Below are 20,614 nucleotides of genomic sequence, written 5' to 3' on the forward strand. Positions count from 1 at the left end.
CTAGAAGTTAAGTTCTAGGTTCCCTCTCCTCACCACTTTGGGCCTAGAGGTGGTGAACCACCCATGCTGGTCCACACGGCTGGGCTGGAGTGCTTAGTGCAAGGGGTAAACTGAGTCCTTCTTAACAAGTAACCTCTGAGTGCTTCCATGTGTTAAGACGCAGTCTAAGAGTTAATGGTTACAGTTTATATAACCTCGCATTTTGGAGATGAAGCTAAGTTATATTCCATATATTCCCAAAAGGAAAGCAATATTTGTTGAGGACCTACTCCTTGCCAGAATAGGGATATTTTCATCCTCATAGGAGGAGAAATTAGCATAGCATTATCCTCATTTTATATATGAGAACATATGGTCAGTAAAATTAAGTAACTTGTCTAAAGGTACATAACTAGTGGGTTTCGGACATGAGTGCTGAACACAACTTTTCTGATTTTACCGAGCAGCCACACCACTTCAAAGAAGAACGAATCCCTATCTGGAATGAACCACGAACATTTCCAGCAGTTGAGGCATGGCTATCCATTTCTGTGTTCCACCGGGTTTTCCACGGCAAACCTTGCAAAGACTGCATTGTATAAAAGGTGCACCATTTACAAGGAGTCTCAATGAGGTAAAATAGGAGGGTCTCTCCTGGTCGCCCTGATCTGTGCTATCAGTGAGAAGCCAGAGGTAGGACAGTATTGAGCCTCAAATGGAGCTATTAAGAAAGAAAGAGAAAGACAGGGATAGGTAGAGACAGAAATGAGAGAGAGAGAGAGAGAGAGAGAGAGAGAGAGAGAGAGAAGCTTACATTTTGCCCTCCTTTGAATCTCGTGCATTGTGTTGCAGATGGTAGGCTCTGTGTTCGTACTAGTCACATTCACACCGAGAAATATTATATGGGGCTAGCAGGTGGAAATGCCCAGCGTGAGAAATGAAGAGAGAGAAAGTCTGGGCTGTGAAGGGAAGAAAGACATGAAAGCAGTTAGCCTAGGCTTTCTAACTAAATATTCTGTCAGTGAAATCTAACAGTTACTGAGGACGCACACAGCATAGTCCAAATCAGAGGTTGGCTGTTTTTTAGCTGGGCGACTTTTGATTAATCTACATCTCTTAGCCCTTTTTCCCCCCTAATGAATAAAATGGAACTAATATTACCCTGACTTACAGGGTCATTTTGAAGACTACGTTCAGGCATAATACAGTGCTTGAAAGTGTAGTGGGTCAAAACAAATGGTCACTATGGTCGTCAGCATTATCATCATCATCATCATCATCATCAAGGATTTCAAAGCCTGGTTGAAAGGATAAGAAAATAAGAGTTGCTATTTAGAAGGAAATATGTTCATACTGAACAACATTTTCTCAAAAGGAGAATGAGAAAGCTGGCTCTGGTCCATACCTTCGACTGTTGGGGCAAGCTACCTAATTTCCCTGAGCCTCGATTTTGGCATAGGTAAAATGGGGCTAATAATGTGTCAGCTTCCCAGAATACTGTGTTAATGACATAGATGAAATAAACCTGTTACCTTAGCATATGGAATTACAAGGTAGTAAGAGGGGTAACTTGTAACACCCCTAGTCAAGATTTTGCCAACTTTGACTGCCGTCTCAGTGGTGTGCGGTCCAGAACCAACATTTTAAAGATCTCTTTCAGTTTCCCAAAGCAATTTCTTGATTCATTTTCCTCTGTAATGTCCCCCCTTGGAAGAAATAGACTTGCATGTGTTAGCCAGAGAAGGTGTGTGAATAGGGATTGGGGGAACAATAATGGTACAATATGCTGTGCTCACATGTAGGCATGTTATGCTTCTAGTAAAATTAAGGCTGCCCTGAGAATTCCAGCTCTGAACTTTGCCTGGAGAAAGGGGGGGCCCATTCTGCAGCTCTTGTCACTAAAGATACAGCAATAAGCCCTTATTTGGGAAAGTTTACTTTGAGGGGGGATGTTTTAAATTTTATTTAATAATTTCTCTTAGAACAGACAACAAATAGATATCAACCTCAGTTGACTCAACAACTATTTAGTGAGTGACTATTATACAGAAGACCGTGGGCTCAAAAACCCCATCTCTTTAAGACTTATCTTTTTTTTTTAATTTTTTTTTTAACGTTTATTTATTTTTGAGACAGAGAGAGACAGAGCATGAACGGGGGAGGGTCAGAGAGAGGGAGACACAGAATCTGAAACAGGCTCCAGGCTCTGAGCTGTCAGCACAGAGCCCGATGCGGGGCTCGAACTCACAGACTGAGAGATCATGACCTGAGTCAAAGTTGGACGCTTAACCGACTGAGCCACCCAGGCGCCCCTCTTTAAGACTTATCTTTACATCAATTTCTGCTAGACTTAATCAGGTAGAACGCCACCAGGCTCATGGCCACCCTTAGAGGGGTTAACATCTGAATTCCTCATAGGAGTAGCTGTGTGTGCCGGTGGGAATGCGTCCCTGTTCTCCTGAGTTTATTCTCCTAAGTTCGTGTTCTGGGCAAAGAGGAAAGGGGGCAGAGGAGCCCCCGGGCATGGGGTACAGACAGCAAAAGCCATTGCATGGAACTCTGGTTCCACGGCTGGTGAGCGGGTGGGTGGCGGATGGAGGGGTGAGGATGTGGTGGGCCAACAAAATGATGTGAGCCCGACGGGGCTGCCAGATAAATCGACTGTTCCTGAGTTCCTCTTGCGGGCTAGGTTCTAGTCATTTCTGATGTTGTCCTTTTCTTAAGAAAAATGCCTTAGGCTTTCCTGGTGACTTCTGCAGCAAGTTTTGGACAATCAGATAGCGAACCTTTTTGTGAGGTGCAAGAAGAAGCCAGTGGAAGAGGGAATCCAAGCCCCTTGAATATGCCCCAAGTGCCTGTGTCGGTGGGCTTCTGATGGGAGGCTACAGCTCGCGCTGGTTTGGCAATAGGATAGCATCAACAAGATGGATGGTACGACCAGGGTGTTGAAGAAAAAGACTGAAGTAGGTCCTCTTCCGCAGGCAGCTAGGAAACTCCAAACACACACATGGGACAGGTTAGTGTGTGTGTTGGCCAAATATGAAGATGGAAAGAAAGAATGATTATCAAAACACCCACCCACCCTTTTGGTGGCCGTTCCTTGGCCGTGGAAAAGGCAGCTTACGACAAACTAGATAGAGACTCTGAGAAACCAGCGCTGCATGGAGGTGGTTTCCAGGTTAAAAAAAAAAAAAATCTTACTAATCCCTGCTTTGCAAAACATCAACGAGTACGTGTAATACTAGCAAGACCTGAGCGTTCAATAAATCAGAAAACAATGGAGGCATTGTCTGAACTCGCCAAACGGTCCTTAGCTCCACAACGCCGAACACTCTCGTCTGTGTGCAGCCAAAACTCAGCCCAATCTTATCGAACTAAACTGATTTATGAGAGGAAAAACCTAAAAAGGGAAGCAGCAAAATAATGATATTAATTCTAATAATGCATTGACTAGGGTACATATAAATCACTGTCCCCACTCAGATTGATTTCATAAGGGTAAGAACTCCATGTGAAAGCCCATCTCCAGCCGCCCAGGGCCTCCTCTTGCAGATAGAGCTGAGGAGAAAGGGTGGGGGGTCTGCTGGAAGTTCACAGGAATTTTGCCTGAGAAAGGCCTGTGGGATCAACCCCAGAGGTACCGATGTAATTGGCCACACACACAAATGCTGCCGCATCCGAACATTTTTGGCAACACATGAAAGCCTCGTTCCTAGAGGCCACTTGAGTGTCCAAATAAAAGGGGATTTTTGTTAGTGAAAACTGGAAAGAATAACCCATCCTAGGATCAGGCTAATAGGGCCTGGCCTGTTAAAATGTAACACAGGGCTGGCCAGAGTTTGAAGTGTTGTTGGCAAGGATTTGGAGCAGCCTCGAGGAGAGCCAAGAGTGGCTTGCAAGGAAAACTCCTCTGCTGGTGAGGGAAGCTTTCCGTGGCCCAGAGAGCCCCCGTGGCCCGCCTCGAGGGCGAGAGCTTCTTCTGGGGCAGGGATCATCCATGCATGCAGAGGGCCGACAGCCCGGGGTGGGTTCTGCCTCCCCCCGCACCCCAGACTCCCCTGCTGAGTTCCCCATTCCGCCCACCAGCAGGCTGTGATTCTGGGCTAGTGAGGTTCTGTGGCTGACCTTGGGGGCCCACTTGTGCTCATAGCCTGGGAACAGCAATTGCTCTCCGTGACTTTGCAGGGTGTTGACAGCCGTGGGCTGAGGGATCTGGGGAAGGGAAGCAGAGAAAGTGATGTTGCAGAAATAGGCCACAGAGGCCTTGTCTTATCACCAAGGGCCCCCAGCTGAAGAAAGTTCTATTGCTGCTTGCTTCACAAAGGAAATGCCTTCTTTTACTGCAGGCCAATCTTGGCCTTTGTGTGGTGCAGAGGCTCCGAGGCTCTGCATCTAGAGTTGCCAGATAAAATATGGGGTGCCCAATTTAATTTGAATTTTTGATAAACAAACAGTAGCATTTATGCCCCGAATTTAAGTATATATGTCCCGAATATTGTATGGTACGTAACTATACTAAAACAATTATGTGTCGTTTTTTGTGAAATTCAAATTCAACTGAGCATCCTGTATTTTTATATGTTGTGTTAAGGAGAATTCTTAAAGGTGCCCCAGTGACCCTCACTTTTGTATAACCTCCTCCGCAAGAGTGTGGGAGAAAATCAGGGGCTGTGAAGAACACAGCTCCTGTGACTGACCTACATTACATGGCAGAAAGGAATTTTTGCAAATGTGATTAAGGTGGCTGATCAGTTGACTTTGAGTTAATCAAATAGAAGGTGATGTGGGCAGCTGCGCCTGACTGCACGAGCTCTTGAAATCAGCAGCTAGAGGCTGGAGACGTAAGAAGTCCAAGATTCGAAGCAGTCGCGAATTCTCCTGTTGGCCCTGAAGGAGAACATGGCTGTGTGGCAGAGAAAGCCTCGTGGCAGGGAATAGTGGCTAGTCTCCAGGAGCCACGAACTGCGCCCCAGTTAGTGGCTGGCGAGAAAACAGGGACCTCGGCCCTGTGCCACGATGAACTGAATTCTGCCAATCCCCTGCAAGGACTGGGGGGAGGACCCCAAGCCTCAGGAGAGATGGCACCTCTCCTGCCCACCCTGATGGTCACTGCGCGCGGCCTGAGCAGAGAACCCATCCGTACCGTGCCAGACTCCTCACCCTAGAAACTGTGAGAGAAGAATTTGTGTTGTTTTAAGCTGCCAGCTTTGTGTAACGTGTTCGGTGGCAATAGTAAGCAAATTCATTTGCTAAATCTGGCAGCTCCTTCTGTGTCCTGTGGTGTCTAAGTCAGACCTATGCAGGTTCCTGGTGTAGGCAGAAAGGAGAGAAGATGAAGGGACAAGAGAGACCAGCGTACGTTGGACTTCTTGTTAGAAACCACAACAGAAAAAGAGCGAGGGGAGGAAGACAGATCATGTATTATCTGATTTGGCACCTGTGTCTTAGCAGGAAGGCATGACCTGGCCTCCTGGACCCCAGAGCACCAAAGTCTTGGTTTAGAACTATAGATACATCCACACGCACACCCCTGTGTGTCTTCCTTCCCAGGGAGGCGTTTGGGGGACAAGCTTGTCACTTGTCTCAGAGACAGATTCAGTTGGTAGTTCTGCAAGAAAACCTGTAGTGACAGCCAGAGCACATTACTGACCCAAAGTTACAGAAACACATGCACTCCGTGGAAGGATAAACACGTGCACGTGCACGTGTGCGTGCGCGCGCGCGTGTGTGTGTGTGTGTGTGTGTGTCTCGGGGTGGAATTTCCCTGGGCATTGATTCAGCTTTCATTCAGATCATGTAAATGAGCCCTCATGGTCTAAAAGAAACTTGGATATCTTTTTTAAAAAGGTCAGAAGACCTGGCTTTATGTTTCAATTCTCCGAATGTTCTTTTGCTTATGGATTCCCCTAAATTCTCTTTCCAACAGTTTCTTCTGTCCCCCTGGCCTCATGCTGCCCTTGAAAGTGGCCAGAGGAAACTCTTAGGTGTCAGCCAGTCAGCATGGAGAGATTCTCTTTCATCCCCCTGAGTGTCTGGAGATGTGAGTTTAATGAGAGGCATCGACCTTTGAATTATACAAATGGACCTCTTTAGCAATCACTTCCCTCCCCAGTCCATACCCACCCTCAGCTTTTAATCTTCTCAATTATATTTCCTTTTCATTGATTACTACTTTGCTAACTTTCAGATTGAGCAGGCAGTAAAACCTCAGCCACACAGGTAATGCAATTGCTCTTCGAGCCTGACGCCGGCATCTCACCTCCTGAGGGGGCCCCCGGGCCTCCCTCCCACCCTACTGAGTCTTGGCAAGTACACTAGTCTTCGATCAACTTTCAAGATGGCCCCTTCCATCCAGAGATCTGTGCAATCCTGATTATGAAGATGGGATTTCAGCTTTGAGCTTTAAATAGCACAGATGAGGGGGGTTTGCATGCTGCCAGAGTGTGGGAAGGATGCCTACAGAGGTTGGCTATTTCCCACTGGGCCTGGGAATGGGCAGGTGATAGGCCGGGGAGCAGGGAGCTGTGGGTTCTGTTTCCCACCTCTGCTCTGACTTTTTGAGTCCGACCTTTGTTGAACCACTTAACTTTCTGTGCTCTCCTTTCGGTGCCATCTGTAAGGGGGAGACAATGACACTTGTCTGTGAAAATGCTTTGAGGGATGTTGGCATAAAAGACGCAATGTAAAAGCAAGTGATGGGCAATGTTTCCCATAAAGAGCCCCTTGTTTGCATCTGCAAGAGGCCCCATTTGAGGGCTAGGAAGAAAAATTGAGCCATTTCCTTGATACGGAGGCCAGGCAGAGGACATGGCTCCCGACCAGTTAGAAATCCTTTCTGTGGCTGGGGGTTCCTGAGAAGCTGCCGGATGGGAGCCCCGTGAGGTGCATGCTGGGAACTGGCCACAGAACAAACAGATCTGAGGTCTCCGCACCAGGAGGACCCAGTGCCATATCAGGATTAGCCAAGGGACCTGGCGAGCAGTAAGGGGGGCTGACTCCCTGTGATTTACGGGCATTGACGCAGGGACCTGGCGGGGGACGGGGGAAGGCAGAGAACTTTGGGGACATTTTCAAAACTGGAGGTCGTTCAGAGGAAATTACTCAATAAAAACCAGGTTTCTCTAACTGAATAGATCAATTTACAGCTCATAAGGTGGAAAAAGTCTGAGACTTCAAGATTCTGGCTGGGCGGGTCTCCTAAGGTTTCCTCCCTTGGCAGGGCAGCTGTGGCTTTGGCTTTCTCACACCGGGCACCCCTTCTGTACCTTGAAGGGCCAGCATTTGTTTCTCTCTTTCTCTGCCACTTAATTTTTTCTGCTTGAGATTCTTCTCCTCCTCCTCCTCCTCCTCTCTCTTCCCCTTAAAAGCCTCCCGCTTTCATTCTTCACCTCCCTACAGACCTATTAGAGAAGTCCCTACCATTTTGTTTTCCTGATAATATAAATTCTTTTTCCATGATTCCTCCTCTCAGCTGCCTCCCCTCCCCACAGCTAGTCTCCAGTCCCTCTTCTCTCTGTTTTTCCATCAGGTCCCCAAAGCCGTTGCCTTTCTCCTCCAGCTGCCTGTGGTCTGTTTGGCTGCACACCTCTCAACCTCTCTATTTCTCCCTCTCTGCCTTTTATCATCCCAGCCCTTCTCTTTGGTTGCTCTCTTGGCTTTTCTCAGTTGCTACTGCAGTAATTCATCACGAGCATCCAGCAACGCCATCATCTATCGACTGAGCTTCTGTAAGTTGCACCGAAGCAACAGCGTTCTCAGGGAGGCAAGGTGGTAGGAAGATGGGCGGGGCACAGATGGAATTGTATTGCAACTCCATCATCCACCTGTCATCATTCATTTCTGTACCCATAACGCATCTATCTGTCCATCCACCCATGCATCCATCCAATCCCTCACTCATTTAACCATTCATTGATTTCATTTATTCAACAAACTGCACCATATGCCAGGCAAAGGGCTAGACACTTGATCAAGAGTGATGATCAAATACAGACACGGGCCTTGACTTCAGTAAAGGCTAAGGAGTTGGGACCAAGACACTCTCTCATCAGAACTTGACTTATTTAGGAATGGAGAATTAAGCTGAGATCTGGGGGCCGAGAGGGAAGAACATGCAGGTTGGGCGGGGGGTGGGGGGCAGGTTTTGAGAAATCCTGCCCTTCCTCATCCCTACTAAATCCTCTCCTAAATGCTGGCCAAGGGCACTAGTTCTTCTAGCAGAAGTCAAGGCTGTTAGGCCACAGAGCTCAAGTTCAGCACATCGGATGACCTGGTAATGGTGACTTGAATATATTTAGACTAAGTGGCAAATAATAGACATCAGTCCTTCCCTGGGAACAAGCTTCATTAGGAGATAGAAGGTCATGGCATTTCAACACCCAAAGGTGGGAGAGCATAGGGAAGAGCATTCTTTCTCGTATGTGGCTTTGGCCCTAGGATGACGTGGTCACTCCACATGGTGCCAGGGGTAGATTCTGAGGGCTCAGGGGACAGCACGTGTTTCCTCCCCAGCCTGCTCTTTCAAGTGTCAGTTGGCTAGCCTGACAAGCTGCTCCTTCTTCCTTTGGAGCCTCAGTGCTTCCATAAGCTTTGGAGACCAGGCAGTTCTAGAAGTCCAGAACTACCCCCCTCCCACCCCCACTTCTCACTGGCACTGGTCACAAATTCAAAGCGGCCATTGGGTTTCATGGCTCGATGGCCTTGTAATTGTTATTGGAACTCACTGTGGATGGATTTACGGTAATGAACTCACCTAATAGCGAACCCGTCATGGGCCTTTTTGCAGACAGGATCTTTCCTGAGTGAAGATATTAGAAAACCATTCTGCAAAGGAAAAGCAATACTGACTGGTGACTTCAAGTTTAGGAAAAACACCACCGTTCGGGTTTTTCTGTTGGCATCTAACTTTAAACACTTCATTGGCCAGTTGCTAACCAACATGGTTTTTGGCCAGAGCTCTGTTTATGTTGGCACCAAATGTATGTATCACAAGCAGTTTGTGTGTTTCTGGGCATGTGTATATGTGTGTATGAGTCTGTATATGTTACAAACTCCAAAACTTTTGAACACAAGGTTTTGTACTCTTTTTGCAGATTCTTCTGGCCAGGAAAACAGGCAACTGGCAGGCAGGGCATCCGTGTGCATTAATGACTTGCTTTCAGGCCACCCCACCCCATCGCAGCCACCCTCTGGCTTGGCCTGGCCTGGCACTGAGCTCTCTTGGCCTCCCTGGACCCCTGTCCTACTGAGTTATGAATGAGTGAGGTGGCCCCTGCCCAGTAAAAGAGGCTCTGGGGACAGTGGGTGCTTTCTGGGTCACCTCAGTCTGCAGGACCAGGGGGCAAATCATCAGGAATGCTTGGGACCAGGAATTTACTCCTCACTGGGGCCAGAAAGGCTCCATGTTTTTGTGGCTTGGCATTAAGCAAACAACTGCTTTTTTGTTCTCTCCTCAAATTATTTGTCCAAACAAAAGGCAACTGTCATGGGGAGAAAAGTACAATTTTTCCAGCGTTTGCCCCTTCCCGCGCCCCGTCTCACAGCACGCTCTCTGACTCTGTGCGTTTCCACAGCCCAGTGTCGGATTTCCAGCCCACAGAAAGGCAGGGTTTGCTGCTTCTAAATGTGAAATCCACCTTCCGCCTCTCTCAGGCCTGCTGACCCAATGCAGCACCAGAGCTAAGGGCAAATTTTACAGCTGGCACCTCTCCTCTCCAAAATCCCAAAAGGTTTCCCAAGTCCTTAAATCATGAATCCAGAAACATTCCCTGGGAGAATGGAAGTTTGGATAAATAGTGAGTCCTAGAAGAAAGCAGTCTGTTTCCTTTCCAACTCCCGTTTCTTCTGAAAGTTTAGCAGTTAGATCTTCTGCCTAACAGAGGATTGTTATTTAATTGCAAGGCATCCTCGTGGTGATGAAGCGAAAAGACGTGACTTATCACTTTGTATCTCATTAGAATATGGTAAAATATGCTAAACAATCTAACTAAATGATACGGAATTTAATCTTCTTCCCAGGCTTGTTGGGATTAGGCTGTGTCCTTATCTACCCAGCCCACTCCTGATTCTCCTTCAAGACTTAGGGCAAATGTCACCTTTCTGGTGGGGACGTCTCGTGCCCCCTGACCTAGAGCCGCCCTCACCGACCTCTGCAGAATTAGGGCCACCTCATCTGTGCTCCCCTAATTCTCCCAGCACTGGCACGGTGCAATGTTTACACTTTTGTTCCAAAATAATTTTAGATTTACAGAAAAGTTGCAAAAAAAGTAAAAAGAATTCCTGTACACCAGAATTGCTCAATCTTTTCCTCATCACTCTCCAAGTGCCTTTTTAGATATTTTTTTTCCCCGATTGCTTTCTGACTTGAAATTTTAATACCACAGATAATGTATACCTTTTTATGGACTCTAAGTATATCTGAACTTCACGTGGAAAAAGAGTAAGATATTTTGGCCTCCAAGAACGGTTTTTATTTCTTTTTTTTTTTAAGTTTATTTATGTATTTTGAGAGAGACAGAGAGAGCATGAGCAGGGGAGGGGCAGAGAGAATGGGAGAGAGAGACTCCCAAGCAGGCTTCATGTTGTCAGCACAGAGCCTGACATGGGGCTCGTACCCACAAAACTGCAAGATCATGACCTGAGCCGAAATCAAGAGTCAGACACTTAATCGGCTGAGCCACCTACGTGCACCAATAATTTTTATTTCTTTTAGTGCAATATTGCTTCGTGCAGAATACATGTTAATAGAGCCTGTTTGAGAGTAAGTCGCAGTCATGGTGCCTCTTTACCCCTAAATATTTTAGAAAGCATTTCCCATAAGTGAAAACTTGTTCTTTGCCTTTTAACAAATTTTTTAAAAAACACTTCCATCTCTTCCACATAGCTATAAGTTTTTCAAGGTCAGGAACCTGTGTCTCAGCCATCTTTGGAGACTGAGTACCAGAATGGGGCCTGGCATGTTGAAGGAGCGATTATAAAATAATACATTTCATTAAGATATAGCATATGTCATGCATTTTCATATAATTTATATACGCTAACAATTATGAAAAAATAGTTTCTTTAAATATAACATATATAATATAAGATGTAGTATGTTATACATAATAACACAAAAATACATTCTTATTTACAAATGAATGGAAATCTTAGGGTCCATAGTATTGATTTCAATCACAAAGTATTCTAAAGTTTCAGAAGCTGGAAGAAACTGGGCTGAAAATTTACAGACTTTGGAATCTGCCTCAAGCCCAGTGAATAAAACAAGAAACCACTCACCTGATGTCAGTTTCATAGAACAAGAAGGAAACTCTGAGTCGGTAGAAATTGGCAGCCACCATTTCAGTCTCAGCATTTACGCTGCTCTTTGGGAGGCAGTATAATTCAGTAACTCAAACACTTTCTTGCTCTCTTGCAGTCACTCTCAAATATTTATTGGCAACTTTGCATTTGATAAAAATATACTGGAGTTGGAGGCTCTTGAATCCTAGTTTTTATTTTCTATGTACTCAAACAAGTTACCTAACCCATATTTGCCTTGGTTTCAAGGGATACAGGAGGGCTGATGCATAGGGGCACTTGTACCCCAATGTTTATAGCAGCACTCTCAACAACAGCCAAATTATGGAAAGAACCTAAATGTCCATCAACTGACGAATGGATAAAAAAATTGTGGTTTATATATAAAATGGAATACTACTTGGCAATGAGAAAGAATGAAATATGGCCTTCCATAGCAACGTGGATGGAACTGGAGAGTGTTATGCTGAGTGAAATAAGTCATACAGAGAAAGACAGATACCATATGTTTTCACTCTTATGCAGATCCTGAGAAACTTAACAGAAGACCATGGGGAAGGGAAGGAAAAAAAAAGAGCCGGAGAGAGCCAAACCATAAGAGACTCTTAAAAACTGAGAATAAACTGAAGGTTGATGGAGGGTGGGAGGGAGGGGAAAGTGGGTGATGGGCATTGAGGAGGGCACCTGTTGGGATGAGCACTGGGTGTTGTCTGGAAACCAATTTGCCAATAAATTTCATATTAAAAAAAATATTTGCCTTGGTTTCCTTGATTGCAATATGACTATTAACACATTGTGCTCTGTTCTGCTCCCAAGTCACTGGTTAATACGGTACTGAAAGAAAGTACTCACAATACATACATCTGACACATGTTTTGTTTCCAGAATACACAGAGAGCTTTTACAACTCAATAATAAGACAGATAACCTAATTAACAAAAATTTTAGCTGACATTTCACAAAAGTTTTTAAAAAGTAGCCTATAAGCCCATTAAAAAATACTAAACATCATTAGCTATCAGGGAATGAAAATTTAAACCACAATGAAATACTACCATACACCTGTTAGAATAGCTAAAATTACAAACATCAACAATACCAAATGTTGGTAAGGATATGCAGCAACTGAAACTCTCGTCTATTTTTTGTGAGAATGTGAGACGGTGCAACCACTTTGAAAAAACAGTTTGTCGGTTTCTTCTAAATTGAAATATACACTAAATAGGGGGCACCTGGGTGGCTCAGATGGTTAAGCGTCCGACTTCAGCTCAGGTCATGATCTCATAATTCGTGGGTTTGAGCCCCGCGTCGGGCTCTGTGCTGACAGCTCGGACCCTGGCACCTGCTTCAGAATCTGTGTCTCCTCCTCTCTCTGTTCCTCCCCCACTTGTGCTCTGTCTCTCTCTCTCAAAAATAAACATTAAAAAAAATCTAAAAAATACCATAAACATGTGCTAATTGTGTGTCCCAGAAATTGCACTGCTAGGTGTTTACTAGCAAGAAATAAAAACATTTGTCCAGACAAAGACTTCACAAGAATGCTTATGGCCGCTTTATTCATGAGAACCTAAACCTGGAAACAATCCAGATATTTATTAATGGATAAAGAGGAATTGGAGTATGTTCGTACAATGGCATACTGCTCATTAATAAAAAAGGAACAAACTGCTGATACCACTGGTCCATATGACAGAATGGAAGACTCTCAAAAGCATTACACTGCGTAAAAAAATCCAGACACAAAAGAGATCATCCTGCCTGATTCTACTTATATAAAAGTCTAGAAACTATAAATCCAATCAGTAATGACAGAATCCATGGTTGCCTGGGGGCTACGTTCTGGAGAAGGGACATGGGATTGGTGCAGAGGGGCACAAGAAAGCATTCTGGTTCGGTGGAAATGTTCCTTATCTTGACTGAGCTCTACTTTTTCGGGTGTATAAGTTATCACAAGTCATTCAACTCTATGCTAAAGTGGGTACATTTTATGTATTGTATGTTAATTATACCTCAGTGAGTTGAGTTTTAGAAAGCATATACTCAATGTGAGTATTGAGAGCAAACCTTCATCCTCGAACTCTAGAACTCTCCATTGTGCTTCTTCCATCAGGGCTTGGCACAGGCACCATAGAGCACTTCCGTTGGGTTCATTCATCAGAAGACCTAGTGGCAGAATTGCTGGTGTTGTGGCCTGAATCAGCTTCTCCTGCTTGGGCCTCACTTGAAGCTTGCAACCTTCTGCATTGCTCAGCAACAGGGGCAGAGGAGTACATCCATATCTGACATATGTTGCCTTCAAACTCCAAAAAGGGCCAAGCCAAAGATGTATCACTTATTCTTAGTGGTGAGGTATGCATGGTACAGTGAATTTTCTTTCACTCTGGAAGAAACATTCGGATACTATACAGATATCTGAACTTCTAGAAATGTCTCTAAGATCCCTGAATTTCCAATGCATGTATCTCCCGAACTCTGACACATATAGGTTTTATAGGGTGTCTAGGATATCTGTTTCCACTTGCTCACTTGGTCTTTTAGCATTATGTCATCTAAACTATAGTCCAAAATTCTGTTCTGTGGGCTGTTATTAAGAGGATCAAAAATCCCTCTGATCTACAACAGATTGCAGGTTGCCAGAGGTGGGAGGTGGAGGGTAGGCCAAGTGGATGAAGGAAGTCAAAAGTTACCAACTTCCAGTTATAAAATAAATACATTCTAGGGATGTGATGTACACTGTGGCTATAACTAATAATACTCTATTGCATAGTTGAAATTTGCTAAGAGAGTAAATCTTAAAAAAAGTTCTGACCATAAGAAAAAAATTATGTAATTATGTATGGTGACTCACGTTAACTAGACTCATCGTGGTGATCCTTTTGCAATATATACAAATATCAAATTATTGTGTTACACACCTGAAACTAATATAACATTATATGTCAGTTATACCTCTGTAAAAAAAAAAAAAGTTAAACATTAAAAAAAATCCCCCTGATCTAAATTATGGCATAAAGCAAAAGAATTAAGCAGTTCTGAAGATTGGCATGGTGAATATGTATTGTTATTCCTGCCCCGTAAAAGAAAACTTCTTCTAATAGAGAAAATGTATTTACCAGATCAATAGCCATCCAGCAGACCCACAAGGTGAAGAGACGACATTTAGAATAGCAGCTTCAGTTGTAGTCATCACTTAACAACACTTAAAATAATACCTCGTAATTTTCTATCCATCTTTTGCAGAGCCAAACAGGCCAGTTAGAGATGTGGTAGGGACCACCATCTTTGAGACTTTAAATTCTGTGTTGGTGGACTACCTGTGCTATAGAGAGGAGTGCTGCACTCTATCTGATTCTAAAAGCCCTCACTCTGCAAGTTAAGGGGCCACTGTGGTTTTTCTACCAGTTGCTGAGTATATCTACTCAAACTACATTTTCAGGAACTGTGGAAATAACAGAAGAACGTACTCATGGATGTAATGGGGCCACTGAGAGATTCACCTATACCCAAATTCCTTTTGTTCAATGGACTCTCATAAACATCCATTTTTACCTATGGATCATGATGGTTTTCTGAAATACTAATGATTTGCAGTATTTCAGAATCAATGTCCAATTATTCCTAAAAGGTCCAGATATTTCTCTTTTTCTAGTGTGAAATCATCTGTAGCTTGCTTTCCGGTCTGCCACAATGCTTGCCACTCCGATTTGTTTCTTAGATCTGTTATGCTCACTTTGACTATCCCCTGTTGACTCTTGAGTTCATGATCCTGTGCTTTAATCCCTTGATCAACCCTTGTCAGGGCCAAGGCCCAGGAGAAAATAGAACTGACCTATATCGAGAGAATAAATGTCTTTTAAAGCAGAAGATTTCACCCCCATATCCCAAATCAGCCAAACTTTCCTGGAGTAATTCTGTAAGTTCCCTGCCCATATGGAGACTAAGCTATTCAGCAAAAAGAGACCAGGACTAACTGTTCTGGGATGAAAACTTTTGTTCAAGCCTTTAGGCAAGACCAAGGCAACTGCTCTCCAAGGGAATGTCCCCTGTTCACAAATGTGTCTCTCTCTAAACTTCTTTACGACCTGGTAGCCCAGAGTCCTTCATCTCTGTGCCTGAGTTGTGACCTCTTCTGGTCTCGAATCTTGTCCCCATCTCAATACCCCTTCCTGCTTAGCCCAGCTGAGCACTAATAGCCTCCAATATCATAGGTGGATTTTCATGGTGACTGTAATGATTTTAAAATATATCCAAAAATTCTTTGACAATTCTCCCCTTAGAAGGTGGAGCCTAATTCTTGTCCCCTTGAGCGTGGGCCCAAATGAGCAGCTACTTTTTGAAAAATTTTCTTTAAAGTTTATTTATTTATTTTTGAGAGAAAGGCAGAGAGAGTGAGTGGGGGAGGGGCAGAGAGGGAGGAGAGAGATAATGTCAAGCAGGCTCCACGCTGTCAGTGCTGAGCCACAATGTGGAGCTCAGCTCACAAACTGTGAGATCACGACCTGAGCTGAAATCAAGAGTCGGACGCTTAACCGACTGAGCCACCCAGATGTCCCTGAATGATCAACTACTTTCTAAAAAGAAATCAAGTGTGGTGGAAGTGATGGTCTGTGACCTCCAAAATTAGATCATAAGAAGCATTGTGGGGACTGCTCACTCTAAGAGTCAGGCACCATGTTGTGAGGACATTTAAGCAGCTCAAAGAGAAGCTCATATGAAGGAAAACTGAGGTCTTCTACCAACAACCAGCACCATGTGAGCGAACTATCTTGGATGTGAATCCTTCAGGGTGAGTAAAGCCTTCAGATGATTGCAATCCCAGCCAAAATCTTAACTACATGTATCACTAGAAATATTGAGCAAAGCTATTCCAAATTCCTGACCCACACAAACAATATGAGATGATACATGTGTATTGCTGATTTAAGCCACCTATGCTTTGGGTTAATTTGGATTTTGTTGTTGTTGTTTATTTGTTTTTTGGGTTTTTTTTTTTTTTTTTGACCACAAAAAGCTTCATTTGTTTACATTGGTTCTAAGGCTTGGGAAAGGGCTCCCGGGTGGTTAAAAATCTTTCTAGTGGCTGCAGGGAGAGGGTCAGGCACAAGCCCTGGCACCAGGGTTACCAGAGGGTTCCTCCAAAGGCTTCTGGGTCTAATAGGCCCCCAGTCATGCTTGAGGGTGAGCGTTTTGAAGAGATACTCACCCATCCCAGCCTGGGAGCCAGCCAGCTTGCAGAGGCTAGTCAGGTGGTTGTCCATCTTCTTGATGGGCACCTCCTCAACTAGGAAGTGGTTCTCCAGGAAGTCACAGATATGGTCTCCATGGGCAGAATTCAGGGCACACAGATCTGAAAGGGCCTGGTTCAGGTTCTTCTCCAGAATCAGGACAGCTTCCATGGCTTCCAGGGTTTTACCCCACACATCTTGGGATGGCTTCTGCATGTTCTGGAAGAGGACACGGCCTCTGTGTTGGTTTTGCATCTTCAAGAGATGCTCAGCGCCCTTGAGCTTCTCCACAGCCAACTAGTGGAAGAAGTGGCCCACATCCTCCAAAGCCCCATGCCGTGATCGAAATAGAAGCCCAGAGAAAGGTAGGTGTAGGACACCCACAGACACATGTTGACCGCTGAAGGCAGCCTCCACCTGGGTGGAATCATTCTGACAAATCTGGGAGCTCATGATTGATCGGCAATAAGGAGCTAAGCTCACAATAAGGTGTTGGCTGCTCCTGGAGGGAGTGGGCGGCCGAGAAAATGGCTCTGAAGGTTGTGACTGGAAAAAAGGTTGGAGGGTGGTCAGAGGCTGATAGAAGGGGCTTCCCTGTTCTGTTCTGTCCAAACACTGTTGAAGCAAGGGACAGATCCGCGGACTGACGGACACTCTTGGTTTTGGGCTAATTTGTTATACAGCAACAGATAACTAATACAGTGACTTAGCAACGACCTCTTTTGCTGTCCATGCTATTACTCATGCCCATCATGGGAATTATGAGTCAGACGAGAGGGGATAATTTGTGATAGATCAGTGGGGAAGATATTTTGGGAAATGTGACCATTCCTTGTACCATACCTCCTCATAAACTGTGACAGCCCCACTGTATAATCTGCCTGTGGATATCACTAGATTTGTAGGGACATTTACATTTTTTAAAAACTTTAGAACTTACAAAGAAATATCCCACAAATGTTTCTTTGTATTTTCTTCCCAACAACTCTATGGAGGCAGGCAGCGCAGCTATTATTTTCCCCCAATTTAAACATGAGAAAACTCAGGCCCAGAGTTTCAAATTTCAAGTGACCAGGATGTGACAAAGTCAGGGTTTGAACGGAAGCCTCTCTGATTCCACATCTGGGTTACCACCATGCCCCTTAAAGAAGTGCCATTCCAGCTATGTGGGTCAGTTAAATTCGATTCAGCATATTTAACGGCAAGAGATAATATTTACAAAGTGCTTGGTGCAAGGCAAAGTACTCACTAAGTGGTAGCTAATACTATTATTATATTTATGGCACGCCAAGTGCTGGGAATACAGAGGTGAACAAGGCCAGGCCCTTTTTTTAAGGAGCTTGGACTAGGAGGAGAAGCAGAGCCGGCAGAGGGATATGCTTCCTTCCAGGCTGCCTTGAAAAGCCAAAAAGGAAAGAAAAACAGTATGTAGAGGCCAGGTAAGTCAAGGCCGGGGGCGGAATGTCCAGGGTCCTTTACGGATCAATGCTCTGTCCCCTCTCAAATGAAAGGGCAGAACCCTCCCACCACAGTCAAAATGCCCCACAGCTGCTTCTGTGGGCCCTGGAGGGAAGAGGAGGACCTGGAGGTTACAGAATGGCTTCCGTGGCCGAAGGCATCCCGAGGTCCTTGGTGCCACCAAGGGTTTTCCTGAGAGGGGAGGAGAGCCCTTCTGAGTGGCCTGTTGGGGGTCCTGTGCAAGAATTGAGGATGGCCTGTTTTTGTTTGAATTCTCCTGTTTTGTTTTGTTTTTTTTAAATTTTTTTTTTTTTGAAATGATCACCAAATTCCCATCATTCTTCGTATGCAACACCCATTAAACCTAAGCGATTCTCCAAGACAAAGAAAACACCACGTCTGGGGACATGTGCCAATGAGAAGTCCATGACCTTCTCTTGCTGGGGCACTGGTATTTTTAAAGCAACAAATGCGTGATATTGAATATCCCAGTAAGGCTCCCTTCTGAGCAGATCCAACAATTGTCCCGGAGAAGAAACAAACTGGGAAATGCCCCCAAACCATTCTGGGGCGCCCGCAAAACAGATCATCAAATTCCTCTCCCTAATCAGGAAGGCAGGGGGTGGGCTGTGCATGTGTGTGAGTGTGAGGACGCTGCTCGCCGTGGTACCGAGACCCATACTGTTGTCCTTTTGTCAGCACAAGTGAGGACACTGGATCTTTCGCTCCCCGCTGGAAGAACATGAGACACAGGCCAGCTCCTCTCCAAGGACATTTTGCACCCGGAGATCTTTGCCTCAAGGCAAAAACATCGGCTCTGACTCTTTTGGCCCCTGCACGGCCTCTGGAAGGCGAAGCCCTCGTTTGGCCGTGTGCACGACTAAGTGCCAGGCTGATGTGGCAGAGTGAACTCCTCCATGCCAGCCAGTGATGCGGGACGCCTGAGCAGGTGGGGCTGAGCCTGCTCGACCCTGCCCTGCCGCGCCCCGCTGCTCCTCTGCCGGACGGAGCACCGGGGTCGCCTTTCTGATCCTTTGTTTTTCAGCAGCAAGTGGAGGCAAAGGTTGAGGAGAGGGAAATGTGATCTCCAGTGAACTGCAATATTTTGCTTTCTCTAATCCTATTCAGGTGGTGACTTTCACCAAAAGGAAAAACAGGCCAACACGCGGGATGGTTAAAAACCCTGATTGTTACCCCCGACAATTGTGCGTCGGCTGAACTGAATTCTAGTCCCAGTGATTCACTACTAATGGGCCTCAAGTTCTGACCTAAGGTTTAAGATGCGGCTTATGCTAAGGAGAGGAGGGCAGTCGTGGGAGGATCTCTGCTCTGGAGAGGAACTGGGCCACAGTGGGCAGCCTCTGAGCCTGGCGCAGACCACAGCTGGCTGGCGGCCGGGCACTTCCTGTAGGGCTGCGTACTGTGCACCTGCCATGGGCTTCTCTTCTCTCGGGGCTGGGCTTCGGGCAATGTGTCCCCTCCCCACCCCCCTCACTCCTCGTCTCCCAGGCTGCGCTTGGTGTGAGAGTATGCAGAGATGGTGGGAGGGACAGTGCTCTATCATCTCCTCTCCCCAGTGAGGGTCTCCCCAGTGAGGAGAGTGGAAAACACTGTCTTGCATGAATAATATACCTTCCTCACTCTTTTGAAGAGTTCAGAGCACCTAGCAGACAGACAGAATGTTCTTCACCCTCAACAACTCCCTGAGGCTAAATCAGGTTTTGATTCCCCCCTTGCCTTTTTTTTTTTTTTTAAATAGATGAGACACTGACAGCCCACAGCAATTGGTCTTTGGGAGTGAGCTGTGCAGGGGCAATAGGAAGCGTGCAGGGGCAATAGGAAGCAAGCAGGGAAGAGCTGACTGGGTGAGTCCTTTATGGAGGCAGGAAATCTCTTGGCTAATCCTATGCTCAGTCACTACAGGAAGTTGAAAAATCACACCTTAAAAAATAATTCCTTGTTCCAGAAGCTGGTCAACTAATAATAGGGTTTTTGTTTAGCAGGAAGGTTCTCTTCTAAGAGGATGCTGGCAGGTCGTGAGGAAATATCATTGCAACTACATGCAAGCAGTTGCAAAGACCAGAGAAAGAGTAGTGCAAACAGTGGTCCCATTGAGCTGAAGAAAGGAAGGCAAAAATTCTTCATCACATGTCTCTGCAGACACTTGCTGACCTATCGTGCTGACTAGGGTCTTTCTTTGAGCACACTCCAGCAGGACTGATCTTGTACAAAACCAAAATGTGATCGTGCCATCCTTGTACGTAAAATACCCAACAACTTTGCATAATCTTCAAGATGAAATTCTAACTCCTGTGCACAGCATGAAAAACCCTAGTCTTCCTACTGGATATACAAAACTGCCTGATATGTTTTAGACTCTGGGATCATTAATTCACTCATTTGTTCAGACGCCAGGCTGGCATTTACTGGAGGGTTAATATTTTCCAGCCAGTTCACGAGGCACTGGGAATATAACTCCCCCAGCAGTGCCTAGAACATGATCTGGTCAAGACTCAGATTCTGCCTCTAGCCTTGGAACTAACTTCTCTCTGGAACTTACTCCTCTATCTCTCAACCTCCTCCTCTTCCACCAGCTACCTTTACTGTTCCATGAGTTTCCTTCATCATTCCTCCACCCCACACCCCTGCAAAAT

General features: G+C 45.3%; 1 pseudogene; it reads right to left on the minus strand.

Moving 5' to 3' along the window:
* Positions 1-16,309: 16,309 nt before the first annotated feature.
* On the minus strand, positions 16,310-16,955 carry LOC115499082 (annotated as a pseudogene).
* Between the last annotated feature and the right edge of the window lie 3,659 nt (positions 16,956-20,614).

This window comes from Lynx canadensis, chromosome D4 (genome assembly GCF_007474595.2).
Source record: "Lynx canadensis isolate LIC74 chromosome D4, mLynCan4.pri.v2, whole genome shotgun sequence".
Taxonomy (NCBI): Eukaryota; Metazoa; Chordata; class Mammalia; order Carnivora; family Felidae; genus Lynx; species Lynx canadensis.